The sequence below is a fragment of the Trachypithecus francoisi genome, unplaced genomic scaffold (genome assembly GCF_009764315.1).
Source record: "Trachypithecus francoisi isolate TF-2019V2 unplaced genomic scaffold, Tfra_2.0 Lachesis_group12, whole genome shotgun sequence".
NCBI lineage: Eukaryota > Metazoa > Chordata > Mammalia > Primates > Cercopithecidae > Trachypithecus > Trachypithecus francoisi.
The window spans coordinates 102,770,898-102,786,190 of NW_022681457.1; the positions used below are offsets into that span (position 1 = coordinate 102,770,898).

General features: G+C 50.7%; 1 long non-coding RNA gene across 1 annotated transcript; it reads right to left on the reverse strand.

Annotated features, from left to right (window-relative positions):
- Positions 1–4,186: 4,186 nt before the first annotated feature.
- On the reverse strand, positions 4,187–7,753 carry LOC117093934. The gene is made up of 3 exons (XR_004441302.1): positions 7,563–7,753; positions 4,950–5,094; positions 4,187–4,607 (listed from the first exon to the last, which is right to left on the reverse strand). It is a non-coding gene; the product is annotated as an uncharacterized LOC117093934 (long non-coding RNA).
- Between the last annotated feature and the right edge of the window lie 7,540 nt (positions 7,754–15,293).

Below are 15,293 nucleotides of genomic sequence, written 5' to 3' on the forward strand. Positions count from 1 at the left end.
TGGATGCTTGGACCCCCAGGGAGCTCAGTCAAGTCACCCCAGAGCAGCTTTGAGCCTGCACTCTGGCCAGCGTAGCCGCCAAAGCCATGCCCCAGGGCTCCCCTACTATGGGAGCAAGGAGATGCTTTGTCAAACCTGCTCAGACTGTCACACCAGACCTCCGCTGGTGCTGGGGAAGTGACCAGCACAGAGACCCGAGCACTGTCCATGCAGGAAAGAGCACGGGAGTTGGGGCAGGCAGGGACCTGGGCCGGAATCTGCACTTCATCCTTAATTCACTCTGTGACCTCAACCAGTCAGTCCCTCAGCTTCTCTGAGCCTCAGTTGCACCATCTGTAGAATGGGGCTAATGATCCCTCTTAGAACCCATGGAGGCTCCCAGGACATTATGCGCCCACTCTGCCTACCTCCATCCCGGGCACACAGTAGTTTTACAGAAGAATAATTTCCTTCCTCTAAGAAATGTATGGGGTTTTTTGTTTGTTCGTTTATTGTTTTGTTTGTTTGTTTGTTTGAGATGGAGCCTCGCTCTGTCACCCAAGCTGGAGTGCCGTGGCGTGATCTTGGCTCACTGCAAGATCCACCTCCTGGGTTCACACCATTCTCCCGCCTCAGCCTCCCGAGTAGCTGGAACTACAGGCGCCCGCCACCACCCCCGGCTAATTTTTTTGTATTTTTTTAGTAGAGACAGGGTTTCCCCATGTTAGCCAGGATGGTCTCCATCTTCTGACCTCGTGATCTGCCTGCCTCGGCCTCCCACAGAGCTGGGATTACACTTGGCCTGTTTTTGTTTTTTTTTTTGGTTTGTTGTTGTTGTTGTTGTTGTTGTTGTTTTGAGACAGAGTTTCACTCTGTTGCCCAGGTTGAAGTGCAGTGGCACAATCTGGGCTCACTGCAACCTCCCCCTCCTGCGTTCAAGCTATTCTCCTGCCTCACCCTCCCAAATAGCTGTGACTACAGGCACAGGCCACCACGCCTGGCTAATTGTTGTATTTTTAGTAGAGACAAGGTTTCACCATATTGGCCAGGCTGGTCTCGAACTCCTGACCTTGTGATCCACCTGCCTTGCCCACCCAAAGTGCTGGGATTACAAGCATGAGCCACCGCGCCCGGCCAAGAAATGTGTGTTTAACTGTGCACTTGATCCTGGTCCCAACATTTAACTCACGGGCTAAGCTCCTCTCACAAGGGGAGCTGGATTGACACAGTTGAGAAATATAATCGCCACCGCCACCCAGACTCCTGCCACCAGATCTCTGTATGTCACTGTGTAAGGTCCTGCCGGTGCAGGGCTACAGCCATTGACAGTAACTGCAAACTCAGTGCACACTTACTATGTGCCGGGTGCTTCACACGCTTTCACTGCCTCATCACATTCTCACCTCAAGCTGCCAACCTGAGGAAACCCCCCATTTTACAGATGTGAAAACTGAGGATCAGCTCAGGGATATGAAGTTCCTGCTCAGAGACCACACAGAGGTGGAAGGGACTCAGTCTCACTGTCTGCTGCAAAGCCCGTGCATTTACCACCAGGCTACCCTGCCTCTGGAGCCTGAGCAAAGCCTCTGTTTCTCGGTACCCCAGTGAGGGCTGCTGGGGAGAGCCCAGAGGAAATGGCAGAGGCCTGAATGACCCTCCTCACCAACCAGCAGATGACAATTTCACTTAAACCCAATTTCACCACATTAAGAGCTTCTCCTCCTTCTTTTTTTTTTTTTTTTTGTTGTTGTTGTTGTTGTTGTTTTGAGACGGAGTCTTGCTCTGTCGTTCAGGCTGGAGTGCAGTGGCCGGATCTCAGCTCACTGCAAGCTCCGCCTCCCGGGTTCACGCCATTCTCCTGCCTCAGCCTCCCGAGTAGCTGGGACTACAGGCGACCGCCACCTCGCCCGGTTAGTTTTTTGTATTTTTTTTTAGTAGAGACGGGGTTTCACCGTGTTAGCCAGGATGGTCTCGATCTCCTGACCTCATGATCCGCCCGTCTTGGCCTCCCAAAGTGCTGGGATTACAGGCTTGAGCCACCACGCCCGGCCCTCCTCCTTTTCAAAAGAACTGGGCTTCAGGGTGGACTCCCAAAGTGGTTCTGAATTCTGGAGGGGCCGAGAGTGCAATTATAATGCTGAGGGCACATCTCCAGGGTCATCATGTTTACTGAGTTCAATATGGACACAGGAGTCTTGGTGACGGTCCCCAGATATGTCAACTTGGAGCCATTCTGGGGAATCAGGGTCCTGGGGTCACTGCTGGGAAATTCCCACAATGCCTCAGTTCTCTCTGGGGAAGTCCAGCTGTGCCTCCAGACTGGGACTCAGTAGCCACACTTATGGGCCAGCCACAGTGATCAAGGCTCTGTGGGTCTCTCCAGCACCCCCAGACACCCTGGCTGGGCCTGGGGACAGTCAGTAAAAGCTTCCTGGAGGAGGGATGATGGAGCAGGCCTTTGTGGACAAAGAAGATTCACGCAGGCAGAGAGAAGGGCATCTTCTCCAAAGAGTTTTCCTGGCACCACGGAGAGGGCCGGCCTTCCTAGTCAAGCAGACCTGGGTTTGAATCCTTGGATAGACAAATAGATAGATGGATAAATATATTTTGAAAAAGAAGGAAGGAAAGGAGAAAGGGAGGGAGGGAGGGAGGAAGGGCTCATTAGTACTCATTTGTTAATTTCAGGGCTGCAGGCCCTTGCTGCCTGCATTTGCCCCTCCTGCAGAATCTGTAACATCAGTCAGGAGAGGCTGGGTTACACTGCAGCCACAAGCAACTCCAAAGCCGGTGGCCCCACACAGTGAAGTGTTCGCTCCTGCTCACACTGCATGCCTGTGGATGGGAGAGCAGTGGGAGAGGCCCCAAAGCCCCATCTGCTCTGTGTCGTCCCCACCCGGGTCCCAAGTCACCCCCAACCTGCTAGTTGCTGCTTGCTGTCACATTTTGCTGGCCAAAGCCAGTCACACAGCCACCTCTAACTTCAAGGAGGTGGGAAGTGCATTCCTACCTTAGATCTGGAAGGAGGAGAACCTGGATACCTCGCTGCCACACAAACTGTGTCCCATTCCAGCTGCCTGGAGCACTGTCCCCCAGTCAGGGGGGTGGGGACTGGGCAGGGAGGGGAGACAGCAGAAAGACCCTGGCCCCATGGCCTCAGTGCAGGGATCCCAGTGGCCTGCAAAGACATCCTCCCTCCCCAGCTCCCTGGCTCGGCTCGCTGTGGGTCGAGACTTCACCATCAGCCAGAGAGCAAGTCTCCCAGTTGGGGCTGGAGATGAGTCTTGTCCTGAGCCACTCTCAGATGGATCCTTGCTCCCAGCTATGACCCCAGGGGTCCAAGGGCAGGGCCTCAGGGACTAAAATGCTCCCTAGAGATAATCAAGTCCAACCCTTTCATTGACAGAGAAGAACACAGGTTCAGAGAGCATGTGCCGGATTCCCATGGCACTGTGGGTGAAGGGCAGAGCAGGGTCTCTAGTGACCCTGTCCAGGGTCCCGTCCACCCTCCAGCTGCAGACAGGGACCTTCTGAATGGAATGCAAGAGACAGGATAAAATGCCTGCCCTTCCCCTGGCCAAAGTCTCACTGCTGAGCTTGACGGGGTCCTCAGGGGCAGCTGGGGGCCTTGGGACCTCTCCCACTGCTACAGGGCCCCTTCTCATCTGCAGGCAGTCCTGTGTTCATGTCACATCCTGACCGAGTGTCCTGGCCAAGAGACTTCACCACACTGGACCTCAATTTCCTGATCTATAAAACGGGGACAATGATACCTGCCCTGCCTACTTCACTGGACTCATGAGAAGCTGTGGGAAGATTTCTCCCATTGCAACATATTCTACAAATGTGTATAAGGCAATGTTTTCATCCCGTTCTGCCCAGCCAGCCTGACCAGCCCTGGGTCCCCAGAGGCTCGCACAAGTTCTGCACAGTGGTGTATTCAGGGACTGTTTTGATGAACTGAATGTATTAATATATGTCCTTTTTTTTTTTTTTTTTGAGACAGAGTCTCTCTCTGTCACCCAGGCTGGAGTGCAGTGGCATGATCTCAGCTCACTGCAACCTCTGCCTCCCAGGTTCAAGCAATTCCCCTGCCTCATCCTCCCAAGTAGCTGGGATTACAGGTGCCTGCCACCACACCTGGCTAATTTTTATATTTTTAGTAGAGACAGGGTTTCACCATGTTGGCCAGGATGATCTTGATCTCCTGACCTCGTGATCCGCCCACCTCGGCCTCCCAAAGTGCTGGTATGTTCCTAATTCCTCTCATCAGGTAGCAGCCAACTTAAGGCCAGTGCTGTGGATAACAAAGTCCCTCGGTCCTACAAGGAGCCCAAGCACATCTGTCACAGTTATGGGAGCCCGAGGGGTCGCAGGCCACGCTAGGTGCTCGGCGCTCATCTCTGTGTAATTTGGTTCGCGGATTTATAGCCCATCTCCCCCACCAGCCTGTGCACTCCATGGACGCAGGAAACGGGTCTGGCTGGTTTTCTGCTAAATCCCCAGCACCTGGCCTGGGGCCTGACATGTGGCAGATCTTCAGTGAATATTTATCGTCCAAATGAAGGCTCTTGTGGATCTGGCTGTGTTCCTTCCAGCAGTCCCATCTCTCTGCACCTCGGATTCTTTATCTGTAAGAGGTGAGGAGGTGGGAAAATAAGCTGAGATAGCGAAGAACTCAGACAACAGTTTACAAAGCCCTTGGGTCACCAAAAGGCTCGCAGTGGGCATGGCTGCTATCATCACCATTACCATCACTACCATATTGCAGAGATGAGACAGATCCCACAGGGGCTGCACAGGGCTGGGGGAGGGCTTCAGCCGGGCCCCCAGTTTGTACTGAAATACCACACACATTGCAAGTCCAGTGCCAGACCCACAGTTCCATTTCAGCTGCCAGACAGTGGTTCTTCTCCCCATATTTTGGAAGAAGAAATGAAGACATTGAGACTCAGGGCAACAAGAGAACTCACCCAGGTCACACAGCGCCCACGCACTTGATCATTTCCTGAGGGTCTCCAGGGTGCCTGTCCCAGCAGCGACACATGCCTTGCCTCATTTTATCATGCCCATCTTACAGGTGAAGAAATTGAGGCCCACGGAGGTCACATGGCTTGCCTGAGAACCACAGCCAGTTAATAGCAAAAAAGCATCTCCCGCCCCTCCTCGGGCCTCAGCCTCAGTTCCCGGTGCCCACTCCATCCCCAGGAGGCTGGGATCTGAGCAGGGCCCTGGCCACTCTCTGCCACTCCGGAAGTGCCCTGTGTCTGTACCTTGATCTCCACACCCACGGTGCCAGGAAACCCCGGCAAGGGCGGCAAACTGCGGGATATTTATAGCGAGTGTGCAGAAAGCTGCCACCCCCATCTGTTTACCCAACAACGCACTTCTCGCTGGCCACTTACAGCCCCGCCAGCCACAGACAGACCCTCTCGGTCGCCTCATCTATTTTTTCCTCCCCACTTAATTTTGCATCATCCCAGCTTCCAAAATAAACTTCCCCAAACCAGCCAGGCTCATTCTGGCCCAGAATCCCTGCCCGAGAGCCCCCTTCAGCCCCTGCCCCCACATCAGCCCATGCAGCAGCACCACCAAACCCAACCCGGCCCCTTGGCTGCCTTTGGCCTTGATTTAGAAGCAGCTGCTCCTGCCCCGGCGGGTTTCTGAGAAGGCAGTGCCGGGGCGTCTGTCTCTGCAGGGATGCCGACTGGGCTTCTGTGTGCATAGTTGCTGGTAGGAGGCTGGAGATACTGCCCCCTGTGCCCTATCCACCTCCCCAGCACACATGGACACACACACATGTATGCACACACACATAAACACAGAGCCCCACAAGTGTCAGCCTCCTCCAAGACGTCTCTCTCCTCATTCCCTGGCCCAAGCTGGCCTCTTCCAGCTTTGCATGTGGTCCAGCCACTCCTCACCTGCCCACCCACCACTCTGAACCTTTCCTTCCTCAGTCCCACTCTGCCATTTCACCTCCAGGCCTTTGGACATGCTCTTCCCTTAGCCTAGAATGCTAGAACAGTTTTCCCCTCACCACCAGCCAAGCTTACCTTACCAACCCCTCAGGCCTAAACTCTATGTCACCTCTTTCAGGAAATTCCCTGTCCAGCGTAGGGGAGGCGGTGGGTCCTGGGCCATCCTACCTTCCACCAGGCCAAGAGACACTTCTAAGTCACACCTAGGGTGGAATGGAGCCCCCACCCCGACCCTTACCCCCACCCCAATTCTCCACGAATTTCTCAGCCCAGCCCTGGCCCTGCACACATAAGCAAACCAGCTCTCTAACCCCTAGGAGAAAGTATTCCCTCACCCCAGGACCAGAGAGGATCATTCAGCCCATCCCCCTGTTGCAGCCAGGGACATCTCAATCATTCCAGAATTACCTTTCCAACTTCATGTTCAATCCCTTGAGTTGCAGGTTTTTCAGGCTACTAATTCACAAGACTATTTATCTCTTGTAAGTTTCTTTGCAAAGGTTGAGGATAGGAAAGGAATTAATGTTATGTATATTTCCATTTAAAAGAAAGATACTCGTAGGCCCATTTTTGGATAAAGAAACTGTGGTTTAGAGAATTCTGCTTCAATTATTCATTCAGCACTCATGCACTAAGCTCCACCACATCCCAGGCAAGCCACAGCACCCGGGGCACAGCAGTGGGCAAAACAGCCATAGTCCCTGCTCTCCTGGAGGCCCCAAGCCGCGGGAAAAGACGCATTCAACAGATGATTACACCAATAACTATTGAATAACCATTTGTATTAGGTTGACAGTGTTTCAAAGCTCAGGACTAAGACAGAATATGTAATCAGAAGCCCAGCCTTCTCAGACCTGTTATGGAAGTTGAGACCTACAGCAAGTTAGTCCACTCGAGCAAGTTGAGACCAGGCACAGTGACTCACACCTATAATCCCCACACTTTGGGAGGCCGAGGTGGGGGGATCACTTGAGCTCAGGAGTTCGAGACCAGCCTGGCCAACATGGTGAAATTCCATCTCTACTAAAACTACACAAATTAGCCGGGCATGGTGGCATGGCCCTGTAGTCCCAAGCTAGTCAGGAGGCTGAAGGAGAATCGCTTGAACCCGGAAGGCAGAGGTTGCAGTGAGCCAAGATGATGCCACTGCACTCCAGCCTGGGCAACAGAACAAGACCCTGTCTCAAAAAAAAAAGCAAGTGGAGGGGCATTCCCAGCAGGAGAAACAGCACATGCAAAGGCCTGAAGAGACCTCTTGACCTCCCAAAGTGCTGGGATTATAGGCACATTGCCACCGTGCCCAGGGGTGCATGCCTGTAGTCCCAGGTACTCAGAAGGCTGAGGATTGCTTGAGCCCAGGAAGGCTACAGCAAGCCATGACTGCATTACTGTACTCCAGTCAGTGACTGGACAGCAAGACCCTCTCTCTAAAAAAAAAGAAGAAGAAGAAGAAGGAGGGAAGGAAGGAAGGAAGGAAGGAAGGAAGGAAGGAAGGAAGGAAGGAAGGAAACATTCAAGTGCCATTCAGCACCTCATGCAGTAATCCTTAGCTGTCAGTTACATTTCTGTTACCATGACCTTGACCAAATACCGCTTCTAATTTACCTTGAATTTTTCTTTATCAGTCAGACCTTTTTCTGAGACTTCAGAATTGCAGGTGTCCAGATTGTCTGCCTCCCTGTTAATGGTCACTGCCAGACTAGCTTTTCATTCCTCCAAGTTCCTCTGATTTCTTCCCTTGTAGGTGATGTCAATTACCTTTGAGAAGAAGTCAAGTTAACACTGCCCACCCCCAAGCTTCCCCGAGGCAATGGGCTGCATTAGAGGTCTGCCATGTGGAAGGGATGGGTCTAACAAGGGCCTTATCATTCCTGAATAGTGTGTTTCCCAGGTTGGGTCCCAGGATGTTCTCCTAACATCAGCTTCAACACACACTTGGATTCAACCTTCTATTGAAGGTCCAGCACTAGCAAAGCCTCCACGTCCCCCGTGTGCCACTCTGCTTCCCAGAGGAGTGGTATCCCTTCCAGGTCAAGCCGTTTTGAAAATTCAAGCAGGGGCCAGGTGCAGTGACTCACGCCCGCAATCCCAACACTTTAAGAGGCTGAGGTGGGCGAATTGCTAGAGCCCAGGAGTTTGAGACCAGCCTGGGCAACACAGTGAGACCCTGTCTCTTAAAAACACACACACACACACACACAAAAATTAGCCGGACATGGTGGTGCATGCCTAGCATTCTGGCTACTCAGGAGGCTGAGGTGGGAGGATCTTTCTTGACCAGGAGGTCGAGATTGCAGTGTGAGCTGTGATTATGCCAGTGCACTCCAGCCTGGACGATGCAACGAGACCCTGTCTCAAAAAAAAAAAAAATTCAGCCAGGCATAGTGACTCACACCCATAATCCCAGCACTTTGGGAGGCCGAGGAGGGCAGATCATGAGGTCAGGAGATCGAGACCATCCTGGCTAACACGGTGAAACCCTGTCTCTATTTAAAAATACAAAAAATTAGCCTGGCGTGGTGACGGGTGTCTGTAGTCCCAGTTATTCAGGAGGCTGAGGCAGCAGAATGACATGAACCCAGGGGGTGGAGTTTGCAGTGAGCCGAGATTGCGCCATTGCACTCCAGCCTGGGTGACAGAGCGAGACTCCGTCTCAAAAAAAAAAAAAAACAGATTCAAGAAGAATGCTCAGCTGCAACAAGTGTTTTCACCACAGTCCCCTGTTTCTAGAAGGAAAGAGCAAGCTCCCAGCTGACTCAGTGAGGTGACAAGAGGATAAAGACAGAGAGGAGTCAGCTTCTGTGATTCAATTCAGTTGGAAAGACCAAGCAAGGACAGGAGCCCTGTGAGGGAATCAGAATCATGACCTGAGGCTGGGCCAGTGGACAAGACCCCAGACCTGTAGGCCAGGCTGTGCAGGGGGATCCCAGGACGGCAGGTAAAGGTGAATGCCGTCACCCTGATCGGTGAGAGCCCCATCCTTCAGGTGAGTGGAAAAGGGATACCTGCCTTCTCCTAGGCAGGGAGGGGCTGGGGCATAACGAGGTCATAACCACTCCAGGGTGAAATGAGGACTGCTGCAAGTACAGCCCTTAGAATCCCGGAATCACAGGACATTGGGGAATTTTTCTTCTCAGCATTACAAGAGACTGGAGAGAGAGGAGGTTAAAATATCCCAGGGCCAGGCGCAGTGGCTCACATCTGTGATCCCAGCATTTTGGGAGGCCAAGGCGGGTGGATCACCTGAGATCAGGAGTTCAAGACCAGCCTGGCCAACATGGTGAAACCCCATCTCTACTAAAAATACAAAAATTAGCTGGGCGTGGTGGCAGGTACCGGTAATCCCAGCTACTCGAGAGGCTGAAGCAGGAGAATCACCTGAACCCAGGGGTGGAGGTTGCAGTGAGCCGAGGTTGCAGTGAGCTGAGATCGCGCCACTGCACTCCAATCCAGGCGAAAGAGCAAGACTCCGTCTCAAAAAAAAAAAAAAAAGAAAAGGAAAAAAAAGAAATCTCAGGGTTCCAGGTGGAGAAAATGGGCTTCACCTAAAGCAGGAAAGATTGCAGTTAGACATGAGGTAGGAATACTGATCATCCAAGTGGCAGCATGTGGAATGAACTCCCAAAGGTGGATGTAGGTTCAGCATTCCCAGGACCGAATGCAAAAAGACTTGCCCTGACTGGTGAGGCTCGACCAGAAGGGCCAGCTTTCCCGAGTCTGACAACCCCTCCTTCGTGGCAAAAGATTCCATAATGAGGGCACTTCTGGTATGTGTTAATGGCAAAATAACAGAAAGCCAACATAACCCATTCAGACTTTAGAGCATATACAGAAAGTCCAGGAACAGAGGAACAGGTTAACTGATAGCACAAACAGGCACTGCCGAGTGGGGCACCCTCCACAAATCAACTTCATGTCTGCACCAGCCAAGGACATTTTATTTTTATTTTTATTATTTATTTATTTGTTTATTTATTTATTTATTTTGGGGGGATGGAGTTTCGCTCTTGTTCCCCAGGCTGAAGTGCAGTGGCACAATCTCAGCTCACCGCAACCTCTGCCTCCCGGGTTCAAGCGATTCTCCTGCCTCAGCCTCCTGAGTAACTGGGATTACAGGCATGCGCCACCATGCCCAGCTAATTTTGTATTTTTAGTAGAGACAGGGTTTCTCCATGTTTGTCAGGCTAGTCTCAAACTCCCGACCTCAGGTGATCTGCCTTCCTCACCCTCCCAAAGTGCTAGGATTACAGGTGTGAGCCACCATGCACGGCAGCCAAGGGCATTTTAAAAAGCCACAACTGGGGGAAAAAGGGGCATGGCTCTAGATTAATAAAAATCAGGAGACATAACAAATATCACAGGTGGACCTTGTTTAAGCCCTGATTGGAGAAGCCATCAGTAAACAGACTTTTTAAAAACTATTGGGGACATTTGATTCTGATGTTGGTGTTAATTTCATTAGGTAAGATAATAACATGGTTGTCATGCAAGAAACTGTCCTTGTGTTCCAAGACTGTAGTGTACTGGCAAATGTTTAACAACCAGCTCTCTGCGGCTGGAGAGAGAGGTGGAGGGGAGCCCTGGTTTGTGGTGTATGCCAATTCCCATAGTGTAAATACTCCCACCATGGCTGATTTCAAGCTAACAACATGATGTCCCTGAACATGGAGTTAGGAAGAGATGCGCCAGCCAGGTCTTAGCCGCTGAAACCAGTGGCTCTGGCATGCCCCTGGTTTTAGAGCTGCACACTGGAGTTAGTATGGGCGAAACGAAAAGGTATCTGGCATGTGTTCTGAAATAATTTAGTAAAGATTTTTAAAAGTAGATGAAGCAGGCCAGGCACAGTGGCTCACGCCTGTAATCCCAGAACTTCGGGAGGCCAAGGCAGGTGGATCACCTGAGATCAGGAGTTTGAGACCAGCCTGGCCAACGTGGTGAAATCCCATCTCTACTAAAATTACAAAAATCAGTTGGGCGTGGTGGCACTCGCCTATAATCCCAGCTACTTGGGAGGCTGAGGCAGGAGAATCGCTTGAATCCGGGTGGCAGAGGTTGCAGTGAGCTGAGAGCACGCTATTGCACTCCAGCCTGGGTGAAACAGCGAGACTCCATCTCAAAAAAAAAAAAAAAAGTAGATGAGGCAAATAGGATGAAATATTGATAATTGTTGAATCTGGGTAATTCAGATATGGGTGTTTATTAATACTATTATTCTTTATCGTATATATTTGAACATTTTCACAGTAAAACATTTAAAACTGTGATTATCTTCTATATAGGAGGAAGGCTTTTAGTCCAAGAATTCTGGGTGTTCACATTGATTTCTCGACCTCTACTCTAAACCCGCAGCCTCCCAGAGGTCTGAAGGTAAAGAATGAGAACCACACGCTTCAATCCATCTTTTGATCATCAATGGGTCATAACCAAGGTTACTCTACAGACCCAGTGCTAGGTGAAGGGTGGAAAGAAAGTCCTAAAAGGAAAAACAAACCTGTGTCCTGATTGGCAGTCCTGGGTGTACCACCTGCTAACTGTGTGATGACCTTAGGTAACTTAACTGAACTCTCTGAGCCTCTATTTCCTCATTGGCAAAATAAAGGTACTAATAGCTTATGGTAAAGATTAAATGCAATATGTAGGCACAGCTTTTGAGGCGTTCTGTGACAAACAGTAAGATGCTCAGTAAATATTGACTTCCTTCCTTCCCATAGGGACTTGACAGGGGTTACGGGAGCATGAGTGAGCTGTTAAAAGCACAGTCCCCATCTAAAGTCAAAGATCGCTCTTCACCTGAGAAAGTGGGTCCCATGTTGCCAAATCTCCCATTTCTCAAGAGAAGCTAGAGATCTAGCTTCTTACGTGAAATTTCCCAATCTTGAAATAGTATCAATAAATTCATGTACTTGAAAACACGCTAGGCAGGCCAAGCAAAACACCTCCACAGACCGCAGGTACGCAACTTCTGGTTTCAACCATAGAACAAGATGAAGCGCTAACAATCCCTGAAGTCTTATACAGCGTTCACTGAAGCTGGGCCCTGTGCTCAGAAGCCTTTACCCACCTTATCTATTGATTCCTCATGACATCGCTATGATCCCCTTGAACAGATGAGGAAACTGAGGCTCAGAGAGGCAAAGAGATCTGTCAGGGCCAGGAACAAATGCAGGTCTTCCCCAGAACTTGCTGGTCAACTTCACTGCTTCTCCAGATTCCCACAAGTGTCTTTAAGGAGCGAATGCCAGTCCCAGAGAGGGGCAAGGACTTGCCCAGGGCTGCACATACATGGATGGCTGGCTGGGACTAACCAGGTTTCCCATTCCCTCCCTGGTCAGGGTGAACAGCCTTGGAGGACACACCTGTGCAGATCTGCCCAGCCAAGCCCAGCACAACGTAGACCATAGTGGCAGGGGAAAAAACTACCTTTTATCTCCTTGAAAAATGCAGGGATAGGCATTAAGACTTTTCTAGACCCCAATTAGCTGGCTGCAGTGGCAGGCACCTGTAATCCCGGCTATTTGGGAGGCTGAGGCAGGAGAATCGCTTGAGACCTGCGAGGCAGAGGTTGCAGTAAGCTGAGATCGCGCCATTGCACTCCAGCCTGGTGACAAGAGCAAGACTCCATCTCAAAAAAAAAAAAAAAAAAAAAAAAAGAAAATGAATTTTCTAGACCCTGAGCCTAGTGCCCCCAGTTTCTTCACCTCACAAATCTGGGAAATTGGACTAGAAATCCCGGTCACCAGCTGACTAGACACTCTGTTACCAGTTGCTTCCAGGACTGAGCTGGAGAAACATCCAACCACGTTGCTTTGGGCCCACTCCCTGAGAGCTGGCAATAACTTAGACACACTGAATGTGATTCTTTCTGATTAAAAACTTGGCTAGGTTTCCCTTCCTCGGTGAATTTTCATAGTTATTAAGGAGGGAGAACTAACTCCAGAAATGGGCTGCTCAGGAAGTTAAGGAATTGGTCCCTTGAAGAAAGATATGTTCTGATTCCATTATGTGTGAGGTACTCATGGTGCTGGGCACAGAGAGGGATAGTGTGGAGGGCTCTGCCTTGGATTTTGAGGGTTTAATAGTAACCCCCAGGAAGAGTCTACAGAAACCCCATGCGGCTCCCCTTCTGAACACAGACATTCATTCTGACATGTGGAAGACTTTTGTCCATTGAGCAGCTTTGTGCTGGCTCAGTGCCCAGACCACCTGCTTCCAAACCCTGGCCATGCTGCTAACTGGGTGACTTTAGGCAATGCACTTGAACGCTCTGTGCCTCAGCTTCTCCATATGTAAAATGGGAATAACATTTACCTATGTGATAGGGTTGTTAATATGTCTTACAGCAGTTTTAGAGCCACACCTGGGCTTCCCCTCCTATAAATGGAACTAATAACAGTATCTACTTCCTAGAGCTGTGGCCAAGATTCCATGAGTTAATGCAAACGGGCAAAGCACTCGGAACGGTGGATGGTATATATAAAGCACCAGATGCATTCTGTCTACTTATATTAAAGAGCTATTCACAATTTGACTTTTTAATTAATTTGCATTGATACTTTCACAGTTGGGCTGTTCTTGAAAGTTAGAAGAGCATTTCCTCCAAGAGACTTTCTCATTAAGAATTTCCGGCTGGGCACGGTGGCTCACGCCTATAATCCAGCACTTTGGGAGGCCGAGGCAGGCAGATCACGAGGTCAAGAGATCGAGACCATCCTGGCCAACATGGTGAAACCCCGTCTCTACTAAAAAAAAATACAAAAATTAGCCAGGCGTGGTGGCACGCACCTGTAGTCCCAGCTACTCAGGAGGCTGAGGCAAGAGAATCTGTTGAACCTGGGAGGCGGAGCTTGCAGTGAGCCAAGATCACGCCACTGCACTCCTGCCTGGGCGACAGAGTGAGACTCCATCTCCAAAAAAAAAAAAAACAGATTTTCCACCGACTCAGAGCAAAGGGCTCCTCCTCTCCATTATCACAGCTTGGGGAGAGACTCTGGTTGGTGGCTCCAGTTCTCTACCTCCTGGGTTCAGCTTGGTCCTGCTCACGGGGCTCACTCACACCCACTCATATGCATCTCCCAGCACCCCAGGAGAAGGCGAGTCAGGTAACATTGTTCCCACCTGATGGATACAGAAACTGAAGGTCCTGCAGCTTCCCAAAGTCAAGTGTCATGTGCTTTGGGACAGGGGTTTAAGCCCAAAAACCTGAGTCCCAGGCTCAGGGTGGTATGGGAGCTGGGGATGTGGCTCTGGAGACCCAGGTCCACCGCTTTCCTTAAGAAAGTCACCCTGGTGTCTTCATCTGTAAAATGAGGGTGACAACAGTACCTACTTCCTAGATTTGTTGCAAGGATTGAATGAATCAAAGCGTGTAAAGCACTTAGAACGGTGCCTGACATACCAGGGCTCAACACTTGAGTGGCATGAGGCATCCTAGGTGGCCTGGCACAGTCTTGGTCTATGCCTGGTAGCCTGGCAAATCTTCCAGTTAGAGCCCCCTGTCAGTCTTGCAAACATCCTGGTTTGGAAGAAAATTATACAGCCATCCTAACATAATTGCCTGTTGCCATCTAAATTATTATTGTTGTTATTATTATTTTCCACCATATCCACATTACCACACTGAGTCTCCAGGAAGTGAATATGCTGGTTCAAAATAGGTCAGCACTTCAGTACCACCCTTAAACCCAGGTGAGAGTGGCCCCTACCCTGGGGACCCCGCCAGTCTGGCCCTTCTCCAGCTAACCTCTCATCACAAAGAGGGAAGACCATGGGACAAGGGGACATGCCCACCTGGAGCTTGAACCACCTCCACTAGAGCATACTCTGGGTGCCCAGGCCTCTGGGGTTCCCTGCACAGATGGCCCTTGGCCCACTGCCAGGATCTGTGTGGGTCTCTTCCCCAGAGCCAGCCCGAGGACAGAGTGCACCACTGGTGTGCCCAGCCCTAAGCCTGAGGGGCAACCAAGGGGCTGAGCTTGCATGTGCAGGCTGAGATGTTCATGAGTGTGCACAAGACCCTTGAAGGACAGGACAGAGGCAGAGGTAGGAAAAGGTAGGGGGCAGGGGCACAGGCCAGGCACTAGGGGTCCCCTCTCCCTGTGCCACTAGCCCCAGGGCAAGGTCTGAGGAGTATGAGAATGCCACACCCAAAGCCAGCTTTCTGTCTTGTTAGGAAAGTGTATTTATCAAGATAGAAGAATAGAACATATTTTATTTTGCATTTGTTAGCTTGATTTATAACCTGCAAATATTTGGACATATGGTACGTGAACCTCCATCTGTACTCTTGCCCAGCCCCACAAATCTCTGCCACATTCCGCCCAGTCCCAATACCAAATG